Genomic DNA, 7,322 nt, shown 5'->3' on the forward strand with positions numbered 1-7,322 from the left:
GAGCTTCTCCGTTGAGTCCCAATACTCTTTTAACTTAGGCAGGAACATAGGTAGCCGCCCTACAGCATTTACGTATTTAAAAGGTCTTTTAATCTTCTCTGGCTCTTGAAACAGCTGAATCTTGCATCGCAGGTGGTCTGAGCAACCTCCTGGCTCAAATACAGCATAGGCGTTCCCAAATCTCTGCTGCGCCGCATTATTCACCAGTACCCTATCCAGTTTCTTACACACTAACCCCTCATCCCTCTTGTTGCACCAAGTAAAAACTGGCCCTTGGTATCCCAGATCAGACAACTGACATCGCAGAGCCGTCCTTTGAAAGTCTCGCATCCCATTTGGTGATCTCGCCAAACTACCAAATTCGGAATGCTCTCCTCCATCTAATATTTCGTTAAAATCACCCATAATAATCCACGGTTTTTGTTGAAACAGTGGAGAATCATGGTGATCACACAAGTCCTCCCATAGCTTCTTCCTTTCTTCAATCTGATTACTCGCATACACAAACGAGCAGAAAAATTCATCCTCATCTTGCATTGCGACAGAACAAGTGATAACCTGATCCGTTTTGTAAACCGGAGACATACGAACGTTGTCCCTCCATAACAACCAAATTCTTCCTCCTTTGTTGTGTTCATAGTTCGTCATTGCTGACCATTCTCTGAACACCGACCCCAAAATTCTCTCTGACTTCTTCTCTTTAACTCTAGTCTCCAATATACACCCAAACTTCATACTTCTATTACTTAGCCACTCTTTCACCACGGAATGCTTTAAACTTTTGTTGAATCCTCTCACATTCCAAAAGAAACCTGACATATTATTGTTGGCGACGAGAGGACCTTGTGCTCATAGCCATTGGATTTGAGTCCAGTGACTTAGCTTTCTTCTTCGCACCTGTCCCTTTGGTCTCCCTTATATGCGCCGTCTCTTGATTGACAGTGGCTTCTTCTGTTCGCTCTTCATTTCTCTCAGCCACCCCTTCCATTTCAGTAACCTCGACTAGTTTCATTCTGTCTAAGATCTCTCCTTCTTCCTCCTCTTCTACACTGAGCACCGAGAATTTAGAAGCAGAGATATGAATGCCCTCCCTATGATTCTCCGGAGATCTACCCACCTTAGCAGGAGATACTAGAGCCCAGTTGCTTTGTTCTTCGTTAACCTCATCATTTGAATTATTTGCCTCCTTTGGTGTTATCCCATCTACCTCTTCATTGACTTTCTCTTCTTCCTTGTGAGCTGTCTCTTCCTCCAAGTTTCTCACCACTGGAGTTTCTTCCACACTCTTATCCCTAGGCCCCTGTTCCTCGAGCTGCGGACTTATCACCTCTTGTACCACCTCTATCTCAGTGTTTCTTACCATAGTTTTCCCCCCTGTACTTTTCACTTTCAACACACAGCTCTCCTCTGCGTGACCCCATTTGTCGCAAACCTTGCATCTCGCTGGGAGCCAAGGGAACTGGAAATCCACCACAAACTCTTTTCCATGTTTTGAAAAGTTGATCTCTTTAGGCAAAGCTTTGGAGACATCCACTTTCACAAATACTTTTGCAACTTCAAAGTTTGTGCAAGCGATGGTCTCTGGATGCAGTTTGACCGGAAACCCAACTGCACTTGTGATAAAGCTAATCCCTTCCCAAGAGTACATGTGTAACGGTACTCCTCTCAGATGCACCCACATTGGAGTAGCTTCCTCCTCCTGCTTGTCTTCCTCTGCCCTTGGTGTCCACTTTGAAACAACCATTGGAACGCCCACGATGTTCCACATCCCCCTTTTCAAAATCTTCTCTCTCGCTTTCGGGTTAGAGACTCGAAACCTCATTGTTGTAGCGTTAACTTCAAACACCTCCACTTTTGCCGACACTTCCCCATATTTCCAAATCTTATTGAGTACCATGTGAACTTTGGCGACATGAGGTGAGATGTCGAGGAATTTCCCCACAATGAAATCTTCCCACAGCGGTGTAGGGCTTGAGAGAACCTCATCTGGAATCTCCACCGAACGAACTCCATCCTTATTCGAAATCGAAATCTCGTACTTCTTTAGGACTCTCTTGTCCTGCGCAATCGATACCCAACTTGGGGTCGCCGGCTTCGCTGTAACCAGTGTCACTGATTTACCTACCGAAGACCCTTCATCCCCCGCTTCTTTACCTCCTAGAACATTCGCCGGAGACCCAGGGGGGTCCGGCGGCACATCCGAAACCATCGTCGAAACCCTATCTCCTTTCGCCTCCAATATCGCACTCAGAGCAAAACGCACCGTATTGTGGTAACATGATCATTTTTTCATATTGGGAAAATAAAGAAGAATTGGGAAAATTGGGAAAATAGATCATTTTTTCATATTTTCCCAATTTTGAATAAAGAAGAATCATGTTTATTGTATTATTTTTATTTACTATGTTATACCATGTTTATATTCTCCTATTATTCTAAAATATATCTGATCATTGGATTTGGATTTTAATTTTTATGATTTTGATCAAAATGATATTAAACAACTTCTGGAGCCAAAAGCTAACAGATTTAAATTCAATTCCTAAGAAACAAACTACAGCAACAAGGCTATCTTAATTAAACCAGAAAACATATGAAAGACTAAAAATCAAAACAAGGGGCGAAGTTAGACTGATAGATGTGGGGCATGTGCACCCATAATAATTTTACTATTTATAAATTCTATACAAAATCATTAAAACTTTGGTGTAAGAGATGACAAAATTCCACCTGTGCACTTGTAATAATTCAAGTTTGATGCCTTATTATATTTTTTGTTATATCCTTTTAGCACTAGTGCACCCATTACATTTATATTCGAGCTTCGCCAACACCACAGGATTAGAGATGCCAACAAGTAGAAGAGGTGGAGACAATGTCGAAATTTACTGTGGTTGAGGCCCGAAACTCATCATATTTCTCCAACAACTAAGAGGAGCCACGAGCAGTCCGTATGGATACAAACAAGGGACACGAGGATAAGAACCTGATTTGACCTAGCGTCTACTACGACACGGAGCAAGGAGAACTGAAGCTCTGAATCATGTGAATTTAGCCGGATAATCTGAGCAAAGGCAAAGATTACCACACAGTCATCGAAGAGACCCAGTTTTATAATCGATATTTTCATCTACACCTATGAATTAAAATTTAACCAATGATATTAAACTCTAATATTGTTATAATCGATAGAATCAGATAATTTAGATAAAAATATGAATAAAGGTAACAAAAAAAACAACACAAAAATCTACTGTGGCTTACCAATTTGAAAATATCTAGACATAAATTTCTTATTTTTACTAAAATCTAATTTTTAAATTACATCAAAACTATAAAACAGAAAAATAAAAAAAAGTTTATCGCATCAAAGAATATAAAATTGTGACAATAAGCATGATAAAGACATTTTCTCTTGTAATAGAACCAATATTTTATTTTGCAATATAATCTGGGATACAAGTTCTATAAAAATCATTAGTAATTACTTTGGAAAATAATATATGTCCCCCACAAAAAATAACAAATTAATTCTTCAGTCATTTTCAATATAAACTTTCAAAATTTCAGTTTCAAGGATTAGTTTTTGTTTTGACACAACTGAAAGGATTATTTTGTGATGAGCCACAGAGCAGCATTTGAAAATACCAAACAGCTTTTGCTTATTTTAAAGACAAAAATGTTGATTTTTTTTCTAATACTAAAATCTTTGGAAAGAGGAACTCAATACCTACTGGAATACTTGATTTTCCCCCTAAAATTTGATTTTTTTCCTAATTAATTATTTTGTTATTAATTGACCAAATTTTTATTGTATTTTTGGAAACATTGAAACAAATTCTTCTTTTATATTGGTCAACATTATAAATTTATTGAAACTTTTCAACTTTCTTTTAAAAAAATTGGGCCAATATTTTTCCATCCCAATCAACTTTATAAAACTGTAAACATGTTATCTCCAATAAAATTATTTTAAAATATTTGTTTTATATACCAAAAGAGCAATTTAGTAAACATAAAATAATTGAATATAAAATATAAATATCAGTAGCTATGTACAGTAAAACCTCTATAAATTAATAATGTCAGGACTTTGGAATTTTATTAATTTATAGAGTTATTAATTTACAAAAGTTTTCTTATTTAAATTTCTTATTTTAAGATATATTTATTCTAAGAGAATAACTTAGTAAATAAATACGTTTGAGTTTGCAGCATGTGGTACTTCTGATTGTGATGGTATCACAACAGGATCACCATTATCCATGCAATTATATTTCTCATCACATCCTCTTTCTATTGAAATCATGTTCGTTCTGTGAATTACTCAATCGAGACCATAATAAAGTTTATTCAGTGATGCATGACCCTCTTTTGGGTTTAACCCTCTCATGCAGCTACTAATCATAATGATTCAAACACTGTCCGTATTTAATGTTGAACCCATTTGAGTCTTTTTTTTTTGCTAACAAACCCATTTGAGTCGCTCTTTCTTCCTCTCTCAGATATGACAGGAAAAAACAACAAAGGAGTAGTGAAATGCTACTTCCCGTGGTTGATGTTTGGTTACGGACTTGGACTATTCTTAACATACTTGGGACTATATATATTATGAACGGACACGGTCGACCTGCACTGCTCTAATCTAGTGCCTTACACTGTTCAGGTGACCAAAGAACTAAATGGCTAAAAGGAGAGGCTAATCTTATATTAACAATCCGAGATAACTCAGGTTATAATGTGATTATGTGAAGAACAGTTTTTTTCTACTCCAAGGTTTTTAGACTTTAGTAACATCATAGGCTTTTTAAAATCGGATTTTTGTTTTAGATTTTAATGTGAAACTTAAATACAAGTTGACCAGAAAAAAATCTTTAATACACGTAGGATAGAGTGGAACGTGAGGTGTTTGAACATTTTTACAGTGGGTAATAAATTATTTTGGTTGCACTAAAAGTAAATTCAATAAAAAGTAATATATTTATGTTAGTCCAACGGCTAGTATTTTATTGGATTGTGGTAAGCAACGGCACAATGTTGGGAGTGTTGCAAAAATGGACATTGGGAGTGTTGCAAAAAAAAGGAAACTGGGGTCTATTTATATTTGTTATCAGAGAGGATGAATCAATTATTTCATTTCTCTTCATTCTTCAGATTATTTCTCCGATTACTTGCGGCAAAGAAAAGATTTAGCCGGAGATGGAATGCTTCAGCTTTTAGAGAAGAGTTCGTACGGCTCAATGTTGTTCACATCAGTGACAACTAACTCCAGTCGTCGGGATAAAGAGTTGCTTGAAAAGGATACGATTCCCATGGAAACAGAGTCTACACGGACGGTACGTTTCTCTTTTCTTGAAACTTTTTTAAATAGAAACAAAATATTTTTCTTTACTAACCATGAACTGTTTTGTAAAGTTTGTTTTCACTGCAATTTTTTAAAAAAAAAAACTTTCAAACTTGGGGAAAATTTCTATATTATTTGGTTGATAATGAAAACTTAATGTGTAATTTGTGAAAAGTATTAGGAGTTACATCCGGTCAGTGATAGTTAGAGATTGTATATTTCTAACATCCGGTTAGCGATTGTATATATCTTTTGTCTTGGCACTTATGAGCATTTAGTTCTTCGTAATCAATCTCCTAATGAAGCAATTTTCCCTCTTGTTTTGTGCGTAGATTCTTTCTTACTTGCTTTTATGTTTTTGTTTCCTTTGATCCTTTTGCTTGTTTTAACTTTCTTCTTGTATTTGTTTCTTTTATTGGCTAAGAGACAAATCTGCTAGTGGAAAGGCGAATGATGTTAATAATGCAAAGAAGATCAAAGCTTATATGGACAAAGTCTACACGGGTACGTACGCTCCTCTTTTCTCAAACTTTTTTAAATAACCATAAACTGATTTTGTAAAGTTATTTTCACTACAATGTTAAAAAAAACTTTCAAACTTGGGGGAAAATGTATATATTATTTGGTTGATAATGAAAACTTAATGTGTAATTTGTGAAAAGTATTAGAAATAACATCCGGTCAGTGATAGTTAGCGATTGTATATTTCTAACATCCGGTTAGCGATTGTATATTTCTTTTGTCTTGGCACTTATGATCATTTAGTTCTTCGTAATCAATCTCCTAATGAAGCAATTTTCCCTCTTGTTTTTTTTTCTAAAATCAACATCACATTTGCTTTCTTGTTTTGTGTTTCTTACTTGCTTTTATGTTTATGATTCCTTTGATTTTTCTGCTTGTTTTAACTTTCTTCTTGTGTTTGTTGCTTTTACTGGATAAGAGAGAAATCTTCTAGTGGAAAAGCGAATGATGTTAATAATATAAAGAGGATCAAAGCGTATATGGACAAGGTTGAGCTATAGAGCATTCAAACATATGTGTTGATAGTGTTGGATGAGCATCTCTCATCCCCTCTGCTTCCGAGACCATCAACCATCTTCTTTAGCAAGATGTAAGCTATAACAATGCTCACTTAAAAGATTACTTACATGTTTCTGAAGATTTGTTTGGTTCGTTTTGCAGGAAAGGTAACACTATTACCGCAATCTTGCATAAGAAGCCACTGATCACAGTCTTTGAAAGCCTATGAGGTGTTCTATCTATACATATAGAGAGTCTTTATTGAATATTTTATGTTCTATCTAAACCTATCAGTTTTTTCCTTTACAGATTGTCACTACTGCTGAAGCTAAACTTCCTCCTACACATCCTGTCAGATTGGGGTTGGCCTTGAACTTCTCTGTCCTCTACTACGAGATTATGACCTCACCTTAAAGGTTTTTAGAGATTGTTTAGTTACTAAAAAGTAAACCTTAGAAGACTCAATATATTATTTTTTAATTCAAAAAAAAAAAATATATATATATATATATATATATATATATATATATATATTATTTGACCTTGCGGTGAATAAATAGTGAAATGTAGAATGTAGAGTTCCTTTGTTTCATGTATCATTATTATTGTGTATGTTGTACTCTGCTTTGACCGTTTGAGTGTTTTGCATCATCCTGATGCATGTCTCAGACACTGTTTTTCTTGTTTGTAATTTGAAACTCATTGCTGTCTTTTGTCCACCCAATTGCTCTACTTTCAGACCATTTGTCATGGATCCAAATATAAAGTGATAATCAAGCTTGCATTTCTTGAAATCTTTTGAACATTTTACTCATTTAGTCAGAGTCAAACTCCAAAAGAACATGTTAAAAAAAAAGAAAAATATGAATAATTTGTTGAACGATGATGATGATGATTATGGTGATGGTGGGCCTTTTTTATATTTAAGCGAATGATGATGATGATGATATGAGAGGAA

The 7,322-nt window shown here is 35.4% G+C and overlaps 1 long non-coding RNA gene across 1 annotated transcript; it reads left to right on the forward strand.

Annotated features, from left to right (window-relative positions):
* The first annotated feature begins 2,646 nt into the window (after positions 1-2,646).
* Positions 2,647-6,846, forward strand: LOC106375353. Its single transcript, XR_002653720.2, has 3 exons — positions 2,647-6,455; positions 6,527-6,594; positions 6,674-6,846. It is a non-coding gene; the product is annotated as an uncharacterized LOC106375353 (long non-coding RNA).
* Positions 6,847-7,322: the final 476 nt, after the last annotated feature.

The sequence above is a fragment of the Brassica napus genome, chromosome A8, assembly GCF_020379485.1.
Source record: "Brassica napus cultivar Da-Ae chromosome A8, Da-Ae, whole genome shotgun sequence".
Lineage (NCBI taxonomy): Eukaryota > Viridiplantae > Streptophyta > Magnoliopsida > Brassicales > Brassicaceae > Brassica > Brassica napus.